Source organism: Elephas maximus, chromosome 25, assembly GCF_024166365.1.
Source record: "Elephas maximus indicus isolate mEleMax1 chromosome 25, mEleMax1 primary haplotype, whole genome shotgun sequence".
NCBI classification, from domain to species: domain Eukaryota; kingdom Metazoa; phylum Chordata; class Mammalia; order Proboscidea; family Elephantidae; genus Elephas; species Elephas maximus.
In genome coordinates this window covers 44,578,018-44,603,316 of record NC_064843.1, presented here as the reverse complement: position 1 = coordinate 44,603,316, position 25,299 = coordinate 44,578,018, and the positions used below count along the sequence as shown (strand labels likewise).

General features: G+C 43.1%; 1 protein-coding gene across 1 annotated transcript in view; it reads left to right on the top strand.

Annotated features, from left to right (window-relative positions):
* The first annotated feature begins 20,199 nt into the window (after positions 1 to 20,199).
* FERMT1 (FERM domain containing kindlin 1) overlaps positions 20,200 to 25,299 on the top strand; it is a 53,695-nt gene continuing 48,595 nt past the window's right edge. Inside the window, exon 1 of the mRNA XM_049868801.1 lies at positions 20,200 to 20,590. The gene's annotated coding sequence lies outside the window, so the exon portion shown is untranslated. The remainder of the gene's footprint in view (positions 20,591 to 25,299) is intronic.

The following is a 25,299-nucleotide window of genomic DNA, read 5'->3' as shown; positions in this document are numbered from 1 at the left end:
CCGACTCATAGCGACTCTATAGAACAGGGTAGAACTGACCAATAGAGTTTCCAAGGAGCACCTGGTGGATTCGAACTGCCGACCTCTTGGTTAGCAGCCATAGCACTTAACCACTACACCGCCAGGGTTTCCTGGAGTAGCACCTTTAATTTCCTTCAAGAACTTTTCCTTTGCATTCACAACTTGGCTAACTGTTTGGTGCAAGAAGCCTAGCTTTTGGCCTTTCTCAGCTTTTGACATGCCTTCCTTACTAAGCTTAATAATTTCTAGCTTTTGATTTAAAGTGAGAGACGTGCAACTCTTCCTTTCACTTGAACACTTGGAGGCCATCATAGCGTTATTAATATTGCCATGTCTCAGGGGACACGGAGGCCCAAGGAGAGGGAGAAAGACAGGGGAACGGCAGTCAGTGGGGCAGTCAGAACACATAACATTTATCGATTAAGTTCGCTGTCTTATACGGGATCAGTTCGTGGCGCCCCAAAATAATTACAATAGTAACCTCAAAGATCACTGATGACAGAACACCATAATAGATATAACAATGAAAAAGTTTGAAATATTGTGAGAATTACCAAAATGTGACACAGAGACAAGAAGCAAGCACATTTTGGAAAAATGGTGTGGATAGACTTGCTCAATGCCGGGTTGCCCCAAAGCTTCAATTTATAAAAAGTGCAAAATCTGCAAGGCACAATAAAATGAGGTATGGCTGTATATTGAAAACATACTGCAAGAAGTTGTTTGACTGTCTGGGTGCTGCCAACTTTTGGAGCATTGAGAGAATTGGCTCCCTAGTATTTGTTTTGGCTCTCTGGGAGTTCTTAAAATTAAATCAGCTTTGAATTGTCTATTCTGGATTCTTTAGTCTACGCATCCTCTCAGTTTCCTGGGCTAATTTCCTCCCTCCACTATGGCTGGCATAATACAGCTACAGAAGCCTGTAAAACTATTACATAAAACCTTTCTTAACTTCTAAAATAATGGAACAATACTACAGGCCTCGGCTAGACTTTATGAGGCCACATCCTTGCTTAGCTCCTCCCCTGCCTGTCATGCTTCCCTCATTCTCCCCTGAGATGCTTCTGTCAGTCAATGACATGCTCCCGAATCCCTGTCTCAGCCTCAGCCTCTCAGGCTCCATTACCATCTTTATCCGTAAGGGCTCTCTCTAGTGGGGGGCCTTGACAATTCAATTGTGTGCCTGAGTCCGGGGTCCCATCTCTCTATTCTACGATAGCAATGCCATCAAATGTTCCAGAGTAGGGTATTTTCAGGAAGGACCTATGCTACTGTCCATACCCAGAGGCCACTGCTGGTAGTGGGTTGCGGGGGGGTTCTAGCTTGGAAGAAAATCAGTGTTGAGATGAGGAGGGCAGGGCTGCACAGTGCCATCAGGCCAGCCCCTTAGGTACTGGGTATACCCATGCAAATGAGAGCTTCCCCTCCTCCCTTCTAGCAGTTGTGGCAAGCACACCAGTATGAGTCACTACCCATAAGCAGACCTTGAGAAAAGAATTCAAGTGTAAGTGGTTTATGTGAGAGGTGATCCCAGGAAGCACCTGAAGGGGGTAGGGGAGTGAGACAGGGAAGAGAAGAAGCCACTAATGGGTGTGTTCATAAGCAAGGGAGCCCCTGTGTGGTGTAAATGGTAAACACATTCAGCTTTTAACTGAAAGGTTGGAAGTTCGAGTAAATCCAGAGACACTTCGAAGGAAAGCCCTGATGATATACTTCTGAAAAATCAGTCATTGAAAGCTCTATGGAGCAGAACCAACCAAGATAAAAGGATCAAAACAGAATACTATAAAAATTGTACTCCAACGAATTTGAAAACCTAGAAGAAATGGACAAATTTCCAGAAACACACTACCTACTTAAACTCATACAAATCGAGGTAGAAAATCTAAATAGACCCATAACAAAAGAAGAAATTAAAGATGTCATTAAAAAAAAAAACTCCCAACAACAACAACAAAAAAGCCTCAGCCCAGATGGCTTCACTGGAAAATTCTACCAAAAACATTCAAAAAAGAGTTCACACCAATCCTATTTGAAACTATTCCAGTACATAGAAAAGGAGGAAATACTCCCTAATTCATTCTGTGGAAACAGCATAACCCTGATACCAAACCCTGGCAAAGATAACACAGAAAAAAGAAAATTACAGACCAACATCCCTCATGTGAGCCCTGGTGGCTCAATGGTTAAGGGCTCAGGCTACTAACCAAAAAGTCAGCAGTTTGAATCCACCAGCTGCACCTTGGAAACCCTATGCGGCAGTTCTATTCCATCCTATAGGTTCACTATGAGTCGGAATCGACTCGACGGCACACAACAACAACAATTCCTCATGAATATCAATGCAAAAATTCTCAACAAAATTCTAGCCAATAGAATACAACAGCATATCAAAAAAATAATATATCATGATCAGGTGGGATTGATACCAAGGATGCAAGGTGGTTCAACATTAGAAAATCAGCCAATGTAATTCATCACATAAATAAAACAAAGGAAAAGAGTCACCTAATCATTTCAATCAACACAGAAAAGGCATTTGATAAAATCCAACACCATTTCCTGACAAAACTCTCAGCAAAATAGGAATAGAAGGGAGGTTCCTCAACATAATTAAGGGTATATATGAAAAACAAACAGCCAACATTATTCTCAATGGAAAGAGATTGAAAGCATACCCCTTGAGAATGGGAATGATACAAGGATGCTTATTATCACCATTCTTATTCAATATTGTACTGGAAGTCCTAGCCAGAGCAATAAAGCAAGAAAGAGAAATAAAGGGTATATAAATTATGGTGTTGGCAAAGAATATTGAATATACCTTGGACTGTCAGAAGAATGAACAAACTTATCTTAGAGGAAGCACAGCCAGACTGCTCCTTAAAAGCAAGGATGGCGAGACTTCATATCACATACTTTGGACACATTATAAGGAGAGACCAGTCCCTGGAGAAGGACATCATTCTTGGTTAAGTTGAAGGTCAGTGAAAAAGAGGAAGACCCTGAACAAGATGGATTGACACAGTGGCTGCAACAATGGGCTCAAGCATAACAACAATGTTGAGGATGGTACAGGACTGGACAGTGTTTCATTCTGTTGTATGGCTTCACAGCACATAACAACAACAACAAATTGGCAAGAAGTAAAACTATCACTATTCAAAGATGACGTGATCCTATACATATAAAAGCCCAGAGATTCCACAAGAAAGTTACTGGAACTAATAGAAAAAAAAAAGGGTTCAGCAAAAAGGCAGGGTACAAGACCAACATACAAAAATGAGTTGAGTACCTCTACACTAACTTGATTTCCTGAAATGGAAATCAAGAAAGTAATACCATTTACAATAGCCCCAAAAGGATAAAATACCTACGAATAAATCTAACCAGGGACATAAAATACTTATACAAGGAAAACTACAAAACACTACAGCAAGAAACCAAAAGAGACCTATTTATTTAAATGGAAAAACATCCCACGCTCATGGATTGGAATCCTGTCGTAGTTATCTAGTGCCGCTATAACAGAAATACCACAAGTGGATGGCTTTAACAAAGAGAAGTTTATTCTCTCACAGTCCAGTATGCTAGAAGTCCAAATTCAGGGCACTGGCTCCAGGGGAAGGCTTTCTGTCTCTGCTGGCTCTGGAGGAAGGTCCTCATCACCAGCCTTCCCTTCATCTGGTAGCACTTTAGTGCAGGAATCTAAGGTCCAAAGGACACGCTCTGCTGCTGGCACTGCTTTCTTGGTGGTATGAGATCCCCATGTCTCTCTGCTCATTTCTCTCTTTTATATCTCAAAAGAAATTGGCTTAAGACACTATCTAATCTTTAGACCTCATCAGTATAACTGCCACTGCTCCATCTTATTACATCATAGTGATAGGATTTACAACACACAGGAAATCACATCAGAAGATAAAATGGTAAACAATCATACAAGGGATTCATGACTTATCCAAGTTGACAGATATTTTGGGGGGACGTGATTCAGTCCATGATAAAGACTTAACGTTATGAAAATGTCAATGCTGCCCAAAGTGATCTATAGATATAATGCAATCCCAAACCAAATCCCAACAACATTATTTAATGAAATGGAAAAACTAAACTCTAACTTTATATGGAAAGAAAAGAGGCCCCGAATAGTTAAAGCAATATTGAAAAACAAAGTAGGAGGCCTCACACGTCCCAGTCTCAGAACGTACTATACAACCACAGTAATCAGAACAGCCTGGTACTGGTACAATGACAGACACATAGACCAGTGGAACAGAATTGAGAACCCAGAAGTAAATCCATCCAGCTAGGGACAGCTGATCTTTGACAAAGAGTCAAAGTCCCTTCATTTGGGAAGAGACTGTCTCCTTAACAAATGGTGCTGTCAAACTGGATATCCATTTGCAGAAAAATGAAACAGGATCCATACCTCACACCATACATAAAAACTAACTCAAAATGCATCAAAGACCTAAATGTTAAAGCTAAAACTATAAAGTTCCTGGAAGAGAACATAGGGACAAAGCTAAGGGTCCTAATTTCTGGCATAAATACACTGTCAAGCACAATTAAAAATGAAGAAACAGAAGATAAACTAGGCAACTGGGACCAAATAAAACACTTAGGTTCATCAAAAGATTTTTCCAAAAGAGTAAAAAGAGAACCTGTAGACTGGGAAAAAAGATTTTGGTAACATCATAGCTAACAAGAGTCTAATCTCTAAAATATACAGAAAACTTCAACACCCTAACAACAAAAAGACAAACAGTCCAATCAGTCCAATCAAAAAATGAGCAAAGGACATGAACAGATACTTCATCAAAGAGGACATTCAGGTGGCTAACAAACACATGAAGGGATGCTCACAATCATTAGCAATTACCAAAAAAACCAAACCCTTTGCCGTGGAGTTGATTCTGACTCATAGTGACCCTATAGGACAGAGAAGAACTGCCCCATAAAGTTTCCAAGGAGCACCTAGACGATTCAAACTGCCAACCTTTTGGATAGCAGCTGTAGCTCTTAACCACTATGCCACCAGGGTTTCCCGTTAGCCATTAGAGAGATACAAATCAAAACTACAATGAGATACCATCTCACCCCTGAAAAAATGGTACTGATCAAAAAAACAGAAAACAACAAATGCTGGTGAGGTTGTGGGGAGATTGGAACTCTTATACACTGCTGGTCGGATTAAAAAATGGTACAACCACTACGGAAAACAGCATGGCACTTCCTCAAAAAAACTAGAAATAGGACTACCCAATGACCCAGCAATCCCACTCCTAGGTACGTATCCTAGAGAGAAAAGACCTCTGAAACAAATAGACATATGCACACCCGTGTTCATTGTAGCACTTTTCACGATAGCAAAAAGATGAAAACAACCTAAGTGCCCATCAACACACGAATGGATAAACAAATTGTGGTACATACATACAACAGAATACTACAAAATGATAAAAAATAATGATGAGTCCACAAAATGTCTTATAACATATATGAATCTGGAGGACATTATGCTGAGTGAAATCAAACACAAAAGGACAAATATTGCATAATACCACTTACATAAAAAGTCAGGAATAGGTATACACACAGAAAGAAATTCTTTGATGGTTACCAGGGATGGAAGGAGGAGGGAGAGGGAATCACTTACTAGATAACAGACACGTGTTAATTCTGGTGATGGGAAAGGAAATATACAATATAGGGGAAGTCAGCACAACTTGACCAAGGTAAATGAAGACACTGAGAGGTAAGCAAGAATAAAGGACAACTATGGAGCCTTGGTGGTGAAGCGGTTAAGAGCTAAGGCTACTAACCAAAAAGTTGGCAGTTCGAATCCACCAGACGCTCCTTGGAAACCTTATGGGGCAGTTCTATCTGTCCTATAAGGTTGCTACGAGTCTGAATCGAATCGATGGCAATGGGTTTTTTATGGATTTATGGTAAATGCTATAACATATACAATTATGAAACAACACTAATAAGCAAAACATATGTGGGTGGTTACATAAGTAAATATGAATGTCATTGGGTATGGGAAGGTGTATGGGAATATATGCATGTACATATATATTTGTGGGCATACATATATACATGTTTGTATGTGCTGCATATATATTCATATATACAATAAACCATATACGGGGCATAGACACATCCAACACATGGTGGGATTGATTTACTGAGTTTGAAGTCTCAGGGCTATAGTCTCTTGGGACAAATAAGTCAACTGGCATAACTTAGTTCATAAAGAAAATATTCTGCATCCTAGTTTGGTGAGTAGTACCTGGAGTCTTAAAAGCTTGTGAGCAGCCATCTAAGACACAACTACTGGTCTCTTCCCATCTAGAGCAAAGTAGACTGAGCGAAACCAAAGACTTGAGGAAGAAATTAGTTCACAGGACTAATGGCCCATCCCAAACACAGCCTCTTCTAGCCTGAGACCAGAACTACATGGTGCTCAGCTACCACCACCAACTGTTCTGACCAGGAACACAACGGAAGGTCCCAGTAATGGGAGAAAAATGTAGAACAAACTCAAATTCATAAAAAATACCAGACTTACTGAACTGATAAAGACTAGAGGAACCACTGAGATTATTGCCCTTTTAACCTGGAACTGAAGCCACTCCCGGAGGTCATCTTTCAGCCAAATAATAGATTGGCCTATAAAATACCCAAAAGCAAAGATGTGAAGACAAGAAGGGGCCGGGCAACTGAATGGACAGAAACAGGGAAGGCAGACTAGAAATGGTGAGTGTATTGACACATTGCAAGGACTGTAGCCAATGTCACTTTCTGTATGAATTGTTGAATGGGAATCTAATTTCCTGTGTAAACTTTCACTTAAAACACAATAAAATAAAAATAAAAAAAACTCTATGGACCACAGTTCTACTCTGACACACATGGGGTCACCATGAGTCAGAACTGACTCAACAGCAACCGGACTGGTTCCTGAGCAGGTTACTGCCGTAGACAACTGAGGTTCACTCTCTCTTTGGAACTCTTCAGAACTGTGTGGAACTAATCTCAGTTTTGTCCCACCTGAGAGGGAGGGAGCTGGGGTAGTTATCCACCAACTTCTATCCCTCACTGGTTGAAGGCTGTTCCTGGAGCTGTTAATTCCCCGGCATTCTGGCATGCTCTGCCTTTAGGCCAAGAAAGCTCCTGGCCATAGACCTCTTCAGACAAAGAGCTGCAAATATTTGCAGTAGAAAACCATGGGCACATAAGGGAATAGTAAGTGCCAAGGGGATATTGACTCCCACACTGTCTCATAGTATCCCTGGTTCCTCTTTATTCGTGTATCTTAGTTCATGAGATGGATGAGAAGGATCCAGGATTCAGGGTAGGGGGTAGGAGGTAAAGGTAAGAACTCCTCATTATAGAGCAGATCAGAGTTAAGGTAATTGAGAAAAAAAAAATTTTTTTGAGAAGGAGCCAGAAAATGCTTCCAAGGCATAAAGCACCTGCCTCACCTGTTGGCACTTCAGTTACAGGGGCCCAGAGTAAAAGAGCAGCCTATTGGCCGGGAAGTGGCCTGCACATTCCTAAACCTTCATCCCAGGAGTGAGGATTCAGCAGCACACATGGGTTGGTGCCATGTTTTTGCTGTTCCCATCCATTCTCCCTACTCCTGGCAATAGTGCCCCATTATCCTTTGGAGAACCACCCACCCGTCCAAATATGGCCTTGGTGGGTGGCACATGACATAAGCTGGACCAGCCAGATCTGTACTCCCTGAATTTTGAAACTGGAGCAGACGGACATGAACCCTGAATCCACGTAGAGCCCATTCATCCAAAGAGAGCAGCCTGAAGGGATGCACCAGATCCCTGATCTGCCTTGGTTCCTGTGCTTTCCAAACTGGACTCAGGAGATGTTCCTTGGTTCTGTAAACTATACTCCTTATCATAAATTCCTGTCAATTTTGGTTTTTAAGGCAAAGTTGGTTTATATTGCTTAAAACCAAAGTATCCTAACATTTAGACCCAGTCCTCCAAGACAAAGGGGTAGAGTGTGTGCCAGACCCTACCGATCAACTCTCCCATCTCCCAACCCCATTGCCTGTGAAGGGTGAGCTTGGCAAGAAGAGGCCAAGAGGTTCCTTTGCCAATTTAGATGAAAACAAAAGGCCTTTCCAGTTACCTTTCATTTAACAAGGATACCTGTTTCCATCGATAAGCTTTAATGGGGTTTATCTGTTGGACTGTGTTGAGTCCTTGCCCTAAACTTATCACAGAATTATTGTGAGAATTAAATAGGCAAAGGGGGTTTGAAAGCAAAACAGAAGCTACAAAGCATTATGCAATAGTGAAGGTTGTATCTTTAATTGGGTAGGATCAAGCAAACTTAGATCCAGAAGACCCTCTTCATTTTATAATCAGCCTCCTTACCCTACTTTTTTTTTTCTTTATAAATATTTTTTTGCCTGAAATTATGTTTTATTTGTATTGATGTATTTACTTGTCTATTGTCAGTCTTCCCCACTAGAGGCAAGGCAAGGACTTGATTTCATTCACTACTGTATCCACAGTGCCTGTCTTAGGCTGGGTTCTCTGGAGAAGCAAAACCAGTAAAGCATATGAATAGAGAGAGAGAGAGAGAGAGACAGAGATTTATGTCAAGGAAATGGCTCATGTGACTGTAGAATCTGTAACATCCCAAGTCTGTGGGTCAGGAAAGAGGCTTCTCCTGATTCATGTAGCTGCAGGGGCTAGGGAGCCTAAGATCAGCAGGCCAGAGAGCAAGGCTGTTGCTCACAGGCTGTGAAGATCAACGAATCCCAAGATTGGCAGGCAAGACCACAGGTAACCTGCTAATTCAAGTCCCAAGAACCCGAGGTCAGACGAAAAGGAGCTAGCTGCAGGATCCAGAACAAGCAAAAGCCCCTGAGCCTTGCCAAAATGTCCATCCATACTTGATGCAGGCCACACACCCAAGGAAACTCCTCTCCAACCGATTGGCCACTCAAGCAGATGCCACCATAGGGGCAACCATGCATCAGATCTCAACAGGGAAGCCATCACACTACATGACCACCAAACACTGAGAATCATGGTCCAGCCAAGTTGACACAAAAACTTAACCATCACAGTGCCTGAACAGATGCATAAATGAGCAAGTGAATGAACGAAGCAAGCTCCAAATAAGCTGCTGTGTTAACACTGTGGGCAAATTACTCAGCCTGAGCCTTAATTTCCTCATCATTTAAATAAGGATGATAAAACCTACTTTGTTATGTTATTACAAGAATTAAGATGAACTAAACCTGGCTCCTCAAAGTGTTGTCCACAGACCAGCAGCATCAGCATCAAAGTCACATGGCCAAGCCCAAAGTCAAAGTGCAGCAGTGTACACGCGCCTCCAGTGGGAGGAACTACAAAGTCTCATGGCGATGGGAATGAACGTGTAATTCCAACTTAGGGAGGGCATGAGAAATTGGGAAACAGTGATCAAATCTCCCACACGCCTTTACATCAAGGGCTTTCTTTAAGATGTCCCTGGGTGGTGCAAATGGTTACGTGCTTGGCTACTAACCTAAAGGTTGGCCATTCAAACACCCCCAGAGGCACCATGGAAGAAAGGCCTGGCAATCTGCTTCCGAAAGGTCACAGCCATGAAAACCCTATGAAGTGCAGTTCTACTCTGGCACACATGGGGTTGTCATGAGTCCAGATCAACTCAACGGCAACTGGTAGTGGTCATCGTGGTGAACTCTTCACTGGGCAACAAGAAGCATAAATTTCAGTCTCCCTCTCAGGTCGCCAAGGTTGTCAACTGTATCCATAATCCAAACCTTGTGGTCAGGTAGAAATAAAGACAGAACAACACCAATAATAAGTTTATTAGTATAAATCATAATAACGTTTTAAACACATACTATACATGTATCAAGGAGCCCTGGCAGCACAGTGGTTGAAGCGATTGACTGCTAACCAAAAGGTCAGTAGTTCAAAACCAGCAGCAGCTCTGCGGAAGAAAGATGTGGCAGTCTGCTTCCACAGAGATTCACAGCCTTGGGAACCCTATGGGGTCACTAGGAGTCGGAGTCGGTTCGACGGCAAAGGGTTTGGATATATGTATCAGGTACATGGGCTCTTTCAATTCTCAGAATAGGCCATTAGAAAGGTGCTGCAATTCATTGCAGTCCAACAGCTGATCATACCAGCTTTAGTATGAAATAAAGAGGTAGTTCGTTTTTTCAGTCCAAAATATGGGACTCTCGGTCACCTTGCACCTCAGGCTGGGGCAGACAGAGGTGCAGCCCTGGAATCGTTCTTCAGTGTCCGCTGGCCAACTGGGTGGCTCTGGTTTGGGTATCCCCTCTCTTTTAAGACTCTGTTGAAAGAGGCAAGAGGTGATCAAGATGGCTAACACTGTGAATATTCCCTACCATTTCCCCTGGTATCACAGCCTCACTCAGCTTGTGATCTGCGTCTTTAAAGTACAGCATATGACAGCGTGAGCAGACATTTTGCCACTGCATAACAAGTCATGCACTTTCCAGCCTGCAACGTTTCTGCTCTCTTTGCCCAAAGCCCCACCCGCTTCACTCAGCCAACTCCACTCGTTACTTGCTGCATCCCACTTCAGGTACCAAGTTCTGTGCCAGTCAGGGTTTTTAGGTACAGACAACAGAATAAGCTATGGCTAGTTAACGTAAACAGAAAAATAATTAAGAAAAAAAATCACAAAATTATCGGGATGGCGGGAAATAGAGACTTGAATCAAAGCTTCAAGAGTCAAGAACAATGTTGGCAATGATGCTACAGACCTGGCATGATGAGGGAGCCACCATGACAGCATCTGAACTCAACTTGATTGCACCTGTTACTGCCACCAGCACTGATGCCACTTCTGCATCAGCTTTTTAACCTCACAGCCTCTAGGAAACCATCATGACTGCCACTATTACCGCCCTAAGTCAGTCACCTCTGCCTCCACCCACATCAGGGAAGATGGACGCTCCTAGCACAGTCTGCCTACACACCTTGCTCACTTCCAAGTCAAAGTTATGCCTCAGTGCATCTGAATGATGGCCTGTGTCATATGCCTGTGTGCTTGCTGCAAACCCACTGCCATCAAGTTGATTCCGACTCATAGCATCCCTATAGTACAGAGTAGAGCTGCCCCATAGGGTTTCCAAGGAGCAGCTGGTGGATTTGAACTACTGACCTTTTGGTTAGCAGCTGAGCTCTTAACCACTGTGCCACCAGGGCTCCCACTTGCAGCCAGGGGGTTGGGAATTCAAACTCTGACTTTTACACTGGGATAATAACATGAGGATTTCCACAAATATAGAGAGGTTTTTCAAAGAATGGCGGGCAGTCATGAACATGACTCAGGTATTTTAAAGGGAAAAGAGCCAAATGCAGAACAATGTGTACAGACCGCTATTGCATCTCCACACAGAAGCTATCTCTGGGACATTACACAGGGACCTGGTAACAGCTGTTATCTCCAGGGAAGAAAACATGGCAATCAGGGGTGGAAGGAAGACTTTAATGTTCACTATATACTTCTTCTTTTTTATATACTCTTTGCACCCTTCTGTTTGAGATGGATGGAAAGCAAGAATGAGAGAAGGAAGGAAGGGAGGAAAGGAGGCGGGGAGGGAAGGAGGGAGGGGAGAAATAGGGAAAGAAACCCACCATCCTTGCTTCTGTCATTCTCAACTCTGGACTCAAGGTGGACTCCAGACTCTTCTTTGCCATTCACCATCCTTGCTTCTCTCATTCTCAACTCTGGACTCAAGGTGGACTTCTGACTCTTCTTTGCCATTCCTCATCCTTCTTCACTCGGTGCCTACAGCTACGTCAGGCCATACCCTTTCCACTCTCGCAGGGAGAAAACCTTAGAACTTGCCTGGGCATAGAAACTGCTTGTTGCCCACCCAGCTGGAAAGGAGGGTACAGCTTTAATAGGCACATTCTGCTTCTTTGCACTGAACCCAACAACACGCTCGCCACACATGGCAACGCAACTCCTGTTTTGTGTGTCCCAAAGACTCAGTGCAATAAAAAATACCTTCTAGGTCTCTTTTGCCCAATTTTATAAACTAGCATGTTTCTGGAAACTCTGGTGGTGCAGTGGTTAAATGCTATAGCTGCTAATAAAAGGTCAGCAGTTCGAATCCACCAGGCAGTCGGTCCTTGGAAACTCTGTGGGCCTCTGCTCTGTCCTCTAGGGTTGCTATGAGTCGGAATCAACTCAACAGCAACGCTTATGGGTTTAGCATGTTTCTAAACTGCAGACTTAGAGAAATTCATATTGGATAACACCCTATTTGTTTTGTCAAATAAAACCATCAATCGAGAAAAAAAAAAAAACTTCGCCTTTTTCTCCCTTGAGCAGCTTTCTCCTTCTATCTAAATTAAATGTATACAATGTTTAAAACTTTGAGGGCTCAAGTGGAATGGTAAAGGGGTTAAAGGAAGAAAGCTGCCGGTGCTTCAAGTAGCTAAGACTGCCAAAGCCCCCCTGTGTTCATTTTCCTTTTGTGTTCAGTAAGTAAGGAGCACGGCTGTGTCCATCATCCAGGCCAATCTACTCGGACCTCATATGATAAGGCAAATGCGACTTGCTTTCCTTTTTTTTTTTGCACCGCCCCCCCCACCCCAGACTGATTTCTTTATTGTGGTAAAATAAATTTGCCATTTTAACCATTGTTAAGTGTACCATTCAGTGGCATTAATCACACTCACAATGTGGTGCACCCAGTCACCGCTATTTGTTTCCAAACCTTTTTCATCACCTCAGTGTACCCCTTTAAACAATGACTTCCCGTCCCCCCTCCCCAGTCCACTAATCTACCTTCTGTCTCTGCATTTGCCTGGTCCAGATATTCCACATAAATGGGATCAAACAATATGTGTCCTTTTGTGTCTGGCTTCTTTCACTTCGCGTAATGTGTTCAAGTTCACCCACGTCACAGCATGCATTAGCCCGTCATTCCTTTTTACGGTGGAGTAACAGTCCATTGTATAACTGCACCACGCTTTGTTTATCCATTCATCTGTGGACGAGCACTGAGGTGGTTTCTACCTTCTGGCTATTGTGAATAGTGCTGCTCTAGTGTACTTACTTACCTTTTCCAAGGTACTAATTCACAGGTCAGGATATCAGTAGAAAGGTACCTGATAACAGTGTTTGCGCCATGAACAGGTAAGGTTATGAGGCTGGGAAATATAGGTCCCTTTACCCTGCACTCTATGAGCACAATAACTGTCTGCTAACTGAAAAAAACATCTTCTAGAAATTACAGGTTATTATAAGCAACTGTCAAGCTGTTTTCCAATGCTTCAAGTTCCAGCTCAAAAGCCACCTCCTTTCTGAGGCCCTTTTTTTTCTCCCCACCAGCTGGCACACCTGGTAGAAGTAGGTATCCTCTTTTGTATTCTTAGCATCAGAATTGTAGAGTCTGTCTAGTTCATTTTAGTATTTCAGCATTATTACCGTGTCACATAATGGCTAAATTGATAAATAAGCTAATTAAATTCACTGATTGATTGATACGTATGGACTGATTAAATAACTGACTCAAAGTGTTGATTCTGTTCGTTTTTGGTTTTCAGGGAGAAAGAGGTGAGTACTGTTTGTTTACAGATATATGGAATTTCAAAGTCCAGAATACCCTTCCAAGCCCACTTCTAACCCAGGACCTCGAGGGGTGGGCTGGACCTGTGGCACAGGAATGACAATAACCAGGTAGTGAGTAAAAACTAAACTAAAATAAAAAGCTCAGGACACACAATATGGATGAGACTCACAAACACAAAAAAAGTCTGACGTGAAATAGTACATATGGTCTGATTCCATTTATATAAAATACAAAGGCCAGCAAAATCCATGGTGTTAGAAGTCAGGAGGGTGGTTACCCTTGGTGGGGGGCAGGGGGGTGGTAGTGACTAGAAGGGTCACAAGGGGGCATCTGGAGGCTGGCGGTGGCCTGTTTGTTGATCTGGGTGCTGGTTAGGTATACAGGTGTGTTCAGTCTGTGAAAATACGCCAGGTATATGTTCATGATTTGTGCACTTGTCTGTATATATATTTCAATGGAAAGTTTAAAAATAACTTGGGACGAGCAGAAAGCTTAAAACCAGTTGAATTCTTTAGCACAATACAGATATTTTCAACTAAAAGGAGAAACCACATTGGTGTAAATAGGGCCCTTAATACTTCAAGACCACACACAAGATCTTGAACACAGTCTAGTATCTAATCTGCCGTGAGCAGAGTCTCCAGAAAGCAACATTTAAAACACCTCTTATTTTATTACAATCATAAAATCCTAAATTTACTGAATGCTCAACTCACCTTTTTAAATTAAACTTAAAATAATATTCAAAACTTAGTAATGCCTGAATATGATAAGCTCAAGCAAAAACGGGTTCCCTTTCTAAATTTTAAAACATATTTTTAATAAAAAATTAAATTCAACCTATACAGTTCTTGTTACTTTATTCGTGTTTGTAATTTTTGTGTGAAAACTGAAACCACTCGCTTTTACCTGTTCTTGATTAATGCTCAATTATTGAACCTCATAAATTCAACAGATTAAATTGACTTAACATTTCAAACCATAACCCTAAATTAAATACCTCTGGTGTCCTCCACAGATTTATAAATCTAACAGACTTAGACATTTATAAGACAGATTGACAAATATAGCAAACATCTTCCAAACCGTTCCAAACTACTGACTTACCTAATAAGTTTAAAATGATCAATTTAATAACCAGATTCCCTTGAGTACTTAAACACTGATTACAACATAATTAGAGTAATTATCCCAAGTATTTTTTATGAAAACTATACTTCCACGTATATCAAATGATCTTAACTGGCTAAAAAAGTAAATAAAACAAATTACCACCATAATGAGAAAACATGACTGCGTCTAAACTTACTCCAATTCATTTCTTCATTTCCTCTATGATTATTTTCATGCGTTCCTGTAGCTGGGAGATCAGTCACTTGACTAAAGGCCAGCTGAGGTCATGCAGTTGAAGGTTCAGAACTGAGATGTGATTTCAGTCTCTGGCTTAAGTAACCTATTAGTTGAATGACTGAATTTAAAAAGTCACTCGTGATATCCAAAAAAAGGTAATGGGGGCTGCAGGGAGGAGCCACCGTGTGCATTACACAGGATTTGTTGCTGGCCCAGCAGCCCCCCAGGCCCCTGCTCCCCTGCACACAGGGAACCCCAATGGGTCCAGTACTGAGGAGGGTAAAGCCCTTGAAGAGTCCTGTTCTAGAGCCCGACAAGTAATTGGGATTGGTCTAAATCATTTATAGCAAGCCCATGCCCCTTCACCTGTGATTGGTCTGGCACTGGGCAGGTGATCCCATTCTGGCCAAGGAACCTGAAGGGAAGTCTGGGGTGGAGTGGGGAGTACCCTTCCTAAAATAAAGACAGAGCTTTTCTGAAGAACAGCCTTTGCCCCACCCCTTACTTCCTGCTTGGGATATGTTAGAAGTTGGAGACATTATCTAGCTTAAAATAATCTCCAAAAACTGTGGCAGCCAGAGGCTGCCTCCTAGCTAGTACACCCTTCTTCAGGAAAAATGTTAACTTCAGCACTCATCAACAAACTTGAGGTGAAATCTAGAAGGATGGTAAAATACCTCATTCCCAGAAATAAATTCCGTTGTGCTCACTACCTAATATTGACAGTCTCAATTATAGAAACAGGCTTAACTATAGAGAAAGATGCTTCAGAGCTAATATTCACAAATTTGATATCACTTCCAATGTTCCTTTAAAAGACCCAAAAACCCTGGTGGCATAGTGGTTAAGTGCTACAGCTGCTAACCAAAAGGTCGGCAGTTTGAATCCACCAGGCACTCCTTGGAAACTCTATGGGGCAGTTCTACTCTGTCCTACAGGGTCACTACAAGTCAGAATTGACTCGACGGGTTTGGTTTGGGGTTTAAAAGACCCACAATTTTAGACTTTAAGAATGGCTGCAATATCAGAGGCTTTATGTACTTGATTAAATCCTAAAGCCTGCATTATGGTGCATGAAATTCCACCTGTCTACCCATTTCATCCCCCCACGTGTCTGTCAGTTTGTCGTACTGTGGGGGCTTGTGTGTTGCTGTGATGCTGGAAGCTATGCCACTGGTGTTCAGATACCAGCAGGATCACCCATGGAGGACAGGTTTCAGCTGAGCTTCCAGACTAAGACAGACTAGAAAGAAGGACCCGGCAGTCTACTTCTGAAAAGCATTAGCCAGTGAAAACCTTATGAATAGCAGCAGAACATTGTCTGATATAGTGCTGGAAGATGAGCCCCCCAGGTTGGAAGGCACTCAAAAGATGACTGGGAAAGAGCTGCCTCCTCAAAGTAGAGTCGACCTTAATGACGTGGATGGAGTAAAGCTTTCGGGACCTTCATTTGCTGATGTGGCACAATTCAAAATGAGGAGAAACAGCTGCAAACATCCATTAGTAATCGGAACTTGGAATGTATGAAATATGAATCTAGGAAAATTGGAAATCGTCAAAAATGAAATGGAACGCATAAACATCGATATCCTAGGCATTAGTGAGCTGAAATGGACTGGTATTGGCCATTTTGAATTGGACAATCATATAGTCTACTACACTGGGAATGACAACTTGAAGAGGAATGGTGTTGCATTCATCGTCAAAAAGAACCTTTCAAGATCTATCCTGAAGTACAACGCTGTCAGTGATAGGATAATATCCATACTCCTACAAGGAAATCCAGTTAATACGACTATTATTCAAATTTATGCACCAACCACTAGGGCCAAAGATGAAGAAATAGAAGATTTTTATCAGCTGCTACAGTCTGAAATTGATCGAACATGCAATCAAGATGCATTGATAATTACTGGTGATTGGAATGCAAAAGTTGGAAACAAAGAAGAAGGATCAGTAGTTGGAAAATATGGCCTTGGTGACAGAAACAATGCCGAAGATTGAATGATAGAATTTTGCAAGACCAATGATATCTTCATTGCAAATACCTTCTTTCACCAACATGAACGGCGACTATACACATGGACCTTGCCAGATGGAACACACAGAAATCAAACTGACTACATCTGTGGAAAGAGATGATGGAAAAGCTCAATATCACCAGTCAGAACAAGGCCAGGGGCCGACTGTGGAACAGACCATCAATTGATCATGTGCAAGTTCAAGCTGAACTGAAGAAAATAAGAGCAAGTCCACAAGAGCCAAAATATGACCTTGACTATATCCCACCTGAATTTAGAGACCACCTGAAGAATAGATTTGATGCATTGAACACTAGTGACCGCAGACCAGACAAGTTGTGGAACGACATCAAGGACATCATCCATGAAGAAAGCAAGAGGTCATTGAAAAGACAGGAAAGAAAGAAAAGACCAAGATGGATGTCAGAGGAGACTCTGAAGCCTGCTGTTGAGTGTTGAGCAGCTAAAGCAAAAGGAAGAATTGATGAAGTAAAAGAACTGAACAGAAGATTTCAAAGGGCCTCTCAAGAAGACAAAGTAAAGTATTATAATGACATGTGCAAACAGCTAGAGATGGAAAACCAAAAGGGAAGAACACGCTCAGCGTTTCTCAAGCTGAAAGAACTGAAGAAAAAATTCAAGCCTCGAGTTGCAATAGTGAAGGATTCTATGGGGAAAATATTAAACGACGCAGGAAGCATCAAAAGAAGATGGAAGGAATGCAGAGTCATTATATCAAAAAGAATTAGTCGATATTCAACCATTTCAAGAGGTGGCATATGATCAGGAACCGATGGTACTGGAGGCAGAAGTCCAAGCTGCTGAAGGCACTGGCGAAAAACAAGGCTCCAGGAATTGATGGGATATCAATTGAGATGTTTCAACAAACAAATGCGGCGCTGGAGATGCTCACTCGTCTATGCCAAGAAATATGAAAGGCAGCTTCCTGGCCAACTGACTGGAAGAGATCCATATTTATGCCTATTCCCAAGAAAGGTCATCCAACCAAATGTGGAAATTATAGAACAATGTCATTAATGTCACACGCAAGCAAAATTTTGCTGAAGATCTTTCAAAAAGGGCTGCAGCAGTATATCAACAGGGAACTGCCAGAAATTCAGACCAGTTTCAGAAGAGGACGTGGAACCAGAGATATCATTGCTGATGTCAGATGGATCCTGGCTGAAAGCAGAGAATACCAGAAGGATGTTTCCCTGTGTTTTACTGACTATGCAAAGGCATTCAACTGTGTGGATCATAACATACTATGGATAACACTGCAAAGAATGGGAATTCCAGAACCCTTAATTGTGCTCATGAGGAGCCTTGATATAGATGAAGAGGCAGTTGTTCGGACAGAACAAAGGGATACTGATTGGTTTAAAGTCAGGAAAGGTGTGCGTCAGGGTTGTATTCTTTCACCATACCTATTTAATCTGTATGCTGAACAAATAATACGAGAAGCAGGACTATATGAAGAAGAACCGGGTATCAGGATTGGAGGAAGACTCATTAGCAGCCTGCGTTATGCAGATGACACAACTTTGCTTGCTGAAAATGAAGAGGACTTGAAGCACTTACTAATGAAGATCAAAGACCACAGCCTTCAGTATGGATTGCACTTCAACATGAAGAAAACAAAAATCCTCACAAGTGGACCAAAGAGCAACATCATGGTAAACGGAGAAAAGATTGAAGTTGTCAAGGATTTCATTTTACTTGGATCCGCAATCAAGAGCCATGGAAACAGCAGTCGAGAAATCAAAAGACTCATTGCATTGGGTAAATCTGCTGCAAAGGACCTCTTCCAAGTGTTGAAGAGCAAAGATGTCACCCTGAAGACTAAGGTGCGCCTGACCCAAGCCGTGGTATTTTCAATTGCATCATATGCATGTGAAAGCTGGACAATGAATAAGGAAGACCGAAGAAGAGTTGATGCCTTTGAATTGTGTTGGCGAAGAATATTGAATATACCATGGACTGCCAAAAGAACGAACAAATCTATCTTGGAAGAAGTGCAGCCAGAATGCTCCTTAGAGGCAAGGATGGCGAGACTGCTTCTTACATACTTTGGACATAACAGGAGGGATCAGTCCCTGGAGAAGGACATCATGCTTGGCAGAGTACAGGGTCAGAAGAAAAGAGGAAGACCCTCAACAAGGTGGATTGTCACAGTGGCTACAACAAAGAGCTCAAGCATAATAACGATTGTAAGGATGGCACAGGACTCGGCAGTGTTTCGTTCTGTTGTGCATAGGGTCACTATGAGTCAGAACCAACTGGATGGCACCTAACAACAACCCATTTCATGGGCCCTGGTGAAGCAGTGGTTAAGAGTTCAGGCTGCTAACCAAAAGATCAGCAGTTGGAATCCACCAGCTGCTCCTTGGAAACCCTATGGCACAGTTCTACTCAGTCCTGTAGGGTCACTATGAGTTGAAATCAACTCCACAGCAACAGGTTTGGTTTTCGGTCCTAATTTCCATGTCTGCATCCTTGGAAACTCTATGGGGCAGTTCTACTCTGTCCTACAGGGTCGCTATGAATCGGAATCCACTCGACGGCACTGGGTTTTGGGGGTCATTATTAACCGCTGTACCCTCAGAGCACCACTCCATGCCTGGTAAGCACTCAACAAACTTGAGATACAGGAATGAAGGAGGCTGGCAGAGGTGGTGTAAACTGCCCAAGGTCGCCCATCCTTCCTGGGTGGTCCAGGAAGTAAATCCGACAGGAAGGCGACCTGCCAGGGCTAGACTGTGATCTGAAGGTGAGCCACCGCGGGCGAGGCCCAGGCTTTGGCCCCGGGCACTGGTGTTGGGTCAACAGTTGCCTTTCATTGTCTGTGTCTCCTAGGCACCTCACCCTTCTCCAGGCGTTTACATCACCATCTTACTCAGAGATGAATCGCTTTGTTTCTTCCACCTACGCAAACACGGCTCCAGGGCTTTTCAAAGTGGCGACGCTTGTAGCCGGAAGGCGGGAGTCTCCGGGAGAGGACGCGTCCCCGGGTGGGATGATTGATCTACCTGGAGGGCGGGGGAAGTGACAGGTCTTAAAACACCGATTGTCCCGGGCGGGCGGGCAGGCCTCAGGGAACCGGGAAAGCTGGAGGCGGCCCAGGAAGGGTGGGTGATCGTCCGTCCTGCGTTCTCCAGCCACCCCTACCCCCCCACCCCCACCCCAGCCGCTTAGCAGCCCTTCGGCCACTCTGCGCCCTTAAAAACCCTGCGGACGGCGCCTCCTCTCGGGGACGAGACCCAGCAGGCCCCGGCTGGGCGTGCCCTCGCCTGCACCGCCGAGCGCTGGCCTGGCCCGGCCGCCGGGGGCCACGGAGGGCGGAGACGGTGCACCCGGCGCAGAGCGCGTGGCTGGGGTTGGGCGCCGAGCTCCGCGGGAGGTCCCGGCTGCTGCGCCCCCAGCGACCAGCCCTCGCCGCAGCCAGTGCAGGGCAGAAAGCCCCGCGACTGTGCGCCCCCGCCGGGCCTGGCCTGGCCTGGCCTCTGCTCAGATCTCTAGGGGCGCACCCCTCCACCTGCTCTGCTGAGAGACTGGGCGCCACAGGCTCCCCCGAAAGGAGGTGGGTGTTAAGGGGCGACAGCGGAGGGTGGGGCCGGAGGGCGAAGACGGAGGCGAGGGGAGGCTGTGATGACTCCTGAGACCCCTGCCCCTCCTTTCTGCAGTCCCTTGCACTTAGATGGCTGTTGACTTTAAAACAATTCTGTCAGGGTGTTGATCCCCTTCTCCGACCCTACTGGAAGCTTTCTATCTATCCACCCATTGTCGCCCCCCCCCCCGGCCCCAGGGCCCCTGCACAACTGCAAAATACAAGATCGAGTGGTCTTAGAACACTGAGCACCCTCTGATCCTTCTAGCATTTTCTATAAAGGGCAGGTGGAGGCGGGCGGCTGGGCTTCATCAGGGGAGGCGCGACTGCCCTTCTGCTTTGCTTCTTGCCCTGGTCTCCTGAGTCGTGCTTTCTTTGTTAGAGTTTGCTGCTCTCTCTCCAAGCAAGTAACAGCTTGTAGAGATGAGAAGGAATGTGGGAAAACTAGAATTATATAACTTTAGCCTGAATTTCGTTGTAAGGGAATCACCATGTATTATTGCCTGATTGAGAAGTGTTTTGATCACCCAGACTGGGATAAGAAAAGGTGTTGTGTCTGAATGCCCATGAAAGGAGCAGTAGGGAGTGGCCTTAAAAGAAAGATTATTTTCTTTATGTACAACAAATTTTTAATAACTGAACCTCAAATGGCAGTAGAAATTGTAAGCATGTTAAAGTCAAGCAGTTCAATGCCATGTTAGGAGTTTAACTATGAAGGTGGTATTTTTACTGTCTTCAAAAGATTTGTGTTAATAGAAGTGCTAAGTAAGGGCTACAGAGAGTTTAGCTCATGTGGTTGTAATTGTTTTATTTCATATTACCCTTGCAAAATTTATCAAGAACATGTCCCACTGTGGTAGTTGAGATTTGGGAATTAGAAAGACCAGGGTTTGAGTCTGGACTCCACCATCTAACTTCCTGTGTGACTTCAGACAAGTTTTCTAACCTCGCTGAGCTTAAGTTTTCTTATTTCTAAATGAAGTTGCTGAGAGGGTGAAGGCCATAACACAAAGACAGTAGTTAGCGCTATATGTACGCAGCCCAGTAAGCCGTAATAAAAGATACCAAAAACCATTGCAGTCAAGTGGATTCCGACTGATAGCTGCCGGCAAGTCAATTCTGACTGATAGTGATCCTGTAGGACAAAGTAGACTGCCCCATAGGGTTTCCAAGGCTGTATATCTTTATGGAAGCAGACTGCCACATCTTTCTCCAGTGCAGCAGCTGGTAGAATCGAACTGTTGACAGCAGCCACGTGCTTTAACCACTGCACCACCAGGGCTCCTCCTTCAAAAGGGTGTCAAACCCTGACCTCCTGCATGTCAATAGGGGATACTCACCACTATACTAATAAGGATGATAATAAATGGTAGCCAAGGCTAATGAGGGCAACAGTTAGGACCAGTACCACACAGCCCAGGCAAGAGGTTCCCAGGAGCTCCTCTGTGCCCTGGGAGGTATATTTGTTACATTGTTGGAATGATTCTCCTTGTTAAAACATAAAGAGCTATTTCTAAATTCTTGAGTTTGATTCGAGCAAATAAAATCTGTCCTAAACGTGTTCACTGGGCAGTATTCAATGTATCTATTTTGTGTATTTCAAGATTCTCTTAGGCTTACAAATGTGCCCAGTTTCAAATGAACACAAAACTAGTATGAGACTGGTTATTTAATTACTGTATATATTATTTAAAATGGTAGTCTTCAGATGTCATGATGGTCCCTGGCTTAATACTGATTCTGGAAGATTGAAGGGAGGAACTGAGTTCCAGAGCTACTTTGTGTGTGTGTGTGTGTGTGTGTGTATGTTTAGCTGTGTATATTTTCAACATCAAAAACAAAAAATTCCCCCTGTACTCTACCAGCAACCTTAGACCAAACCTACTTCTGCACCCTCAAGGTCTGCTTCCCTGGCCTGATGCCCCTTTCTTCTTCATTCCCTGGGTTCCAGCCACACTGGCCAAGCGCCCTCCTATTTCAGAATTTTGCACATGCCGTTCCCTCTACCTGGAGACCTTCCAGCTCCCTTCTCCTGCCCACCTTGTCCTGATTAAACATTACTCAGAACCTGCAGCCCCCGGGAAAACCTTCCCCACTGCCCTGAACAGGTAATGTCTCCCTAAATACACACTTCCCAGAGCCCTGTGGCGAAGCGGTTAAGAGATCGGCTGCTAAGCAAAAGGTCAGCAGTTTGAATCCACCAGCCAATCCTTGGAAACCTTATGGGGCAGTTCTAGTCTGTCTTATAGGGTCGCTATGAGTCAGATTGACTCAACAGCAACAGGTTTGGTTTTTGGTTTAATACACATTCCCATGACTTCACGTGCTTTTAATTAACATCACCTCCCTGACTAGACACAGTGGCTGCGACAGTGAGCTCAAGCATTACAACGACTGTGACGGTGCAGGACCAGGCAGTGTTTCATTCTGTTGTACATAGGGCTGGTATGAGACTGAACTGACTCGACAGCATCTAACAACAACCTGACTAGACGGTTTCAGGGAGATAAGGGAGCCTGGGGCATAGTAAGACCTCAAAAAGAATTTGGGGAATAAATTAAATGAATGGGGTGAAGGGTCCCTTAGAGCTGGGCTTCTGCACGTCTCCAAGTTGTCTGTAGTACAAAGGCGTGGAATGCTCCCCATGCCTGGGGCTCCAGGCGTTGGCTTCTAATCATGAAATTTCTCTGATATCTAGTGTTTTATTCTTAAAATTAAATTTTTTAAGAGAGATTGTTGAATTCCTTTTTTAAAAAAAACCCGGCCTCTAAGCCATTGCATGTGCTGTTCCTTTTTTTTTTTTTTTAATTGTGCTTTAGATGAAGGTTTACAGAGCAAAGTAGTTTCTCATTAAACAATTAATACACATTGTTTTGTGACACTGGTTGCCAATCCCATGACATGTCAACACTCTCCCTCCTCGACCTTGAGTTCCCTGTTACCAACTTTCCTGTCCCCTCCTGCCTTCTAGTCCTTGCCCCAGGGCTAGTGTACCCAGTTAGTCTTGTTTTGTTTTATGGGCCTGTCCAATCTTTGGCTGGAAGGTGAACCTCAGGAGTGACTTCAGTACTGAGTTAAAAGGGTATCCTGGGGCCATTGTCTCAGGGTTTCTCCAGTCTCCGTTGGACCAGTAAGTCTCGTCTTTTTTTGTGAGTTAGAATTTTGTTCTACATTTTTCTCCAGCTCTGTCCAGGACCCTCTATTGTGATCCCTGTCAGAGCAGTCAGTGGTGGTAGCCAGGAACCCCAGAGCTACTTTTTCACTTGGCTATTGCGACTCCAAGTGTGAGCCACAGACCAGCAGCGCCTGAAGCTTGTTAAAAATGCAGTCTCAGCCCCAACCCCTGGCTTACTCAAAGTCTGCATTTTAACAAAAGTCTCTTTCCTGTGCTCAATCCAGTTGAAAAGCCCTGTTTTAGGAATTTGAGCACACTGATGTGTATGAGAAATAAAACCAGTTGCTGGCTAGTCAGTTCTGACTCATAGCAACCCCAGGTGTTAAGATTAGAACTGTGCTCTGTAGCGTTTTCATTGGCTGATTTTTTGGATATAGATTGCCAGGCCTTTCTTCTGAGGTGCCTCTGGGTGGACGTTAACTTCCGGGTTAGCACCTAAGCATGGTAACTGTTTGTGCCACCCAGGGACTCCAAAATAGGCTTTATGAAAACATGGGTTTTTCATAATGTGTCTTTACATAATCAAGTGAGAAAGTATTGTAATCATTTAAATGACTGATCTATATTTTAAATTTTATAACAGCCAGGAAAGGCAGTGTCATTTACCTTCTGTTTAAAAATAAGCAAGGGCTAACATGTCAAGTTTTGTTAAGTTCTGCCAACTTTGAATTCTGGTGTTTCTATTACCCCCTGAAATATTTCGGTTTTGATACTGCATAGCTCCTTTCATTCTAGCTCCTTCTATGAGGAGAAAATTACAGGTTTGAAGTTTTCACCCCCATGAGTACTTTGAAGAGTGGGTTTTTTATGCCCATCACTCCTGTTTTTAAGTCTCTTCTCAAAGTTGTATCAAAAAATCTAATTGATGCATGTATTTATCGACCCTTATATGATATAAAACAGTACCTGAATTAAGTTAAATACATGGCAATAATTACTAATGACCTGTGCCTTTATATACATGTAAGGAAAAACTAAATATGATGACTGAAACAGAAATTATTTTACCCTTTTTTACTTTTTTAAGTTTTTATGCCAGAAGATGCTGCCATCAATATTTATAGCAGGAATATAATAATGCATATTACTGGAGATCGAGATACAGATAGAGATTTTCTTTATATCCTTTTTTTAAAGTGAACTTTATTGAGATATAACTTATAAAATGCATAGAACTGTACATTTAAACTGTGCATTTTATTGTATATACGTTATACCTCAATAAAGTTGATTTTTTAATAAAAGATATCTTTGAGAATTGCCACAGTTCATTGCATATTGCTGAAATAGTTCAGAGAAGGTCAAGAAAAGTAATAGAGAAAATGAAGATTGATGCATTGGGTGGATACAGAAAAGAAATGGCTACGTAACTGGTCCTCGAAAGAGAAAGTACATAAATTTTAGATGATTGGAGATCAGTTGTATAAGACTTTTTGACTTTAAAGTTAAGATGCTGGATTTAATGTATGGGGCATTGGGAACCTATGGGGTTTTTTAAGAGGAGGCT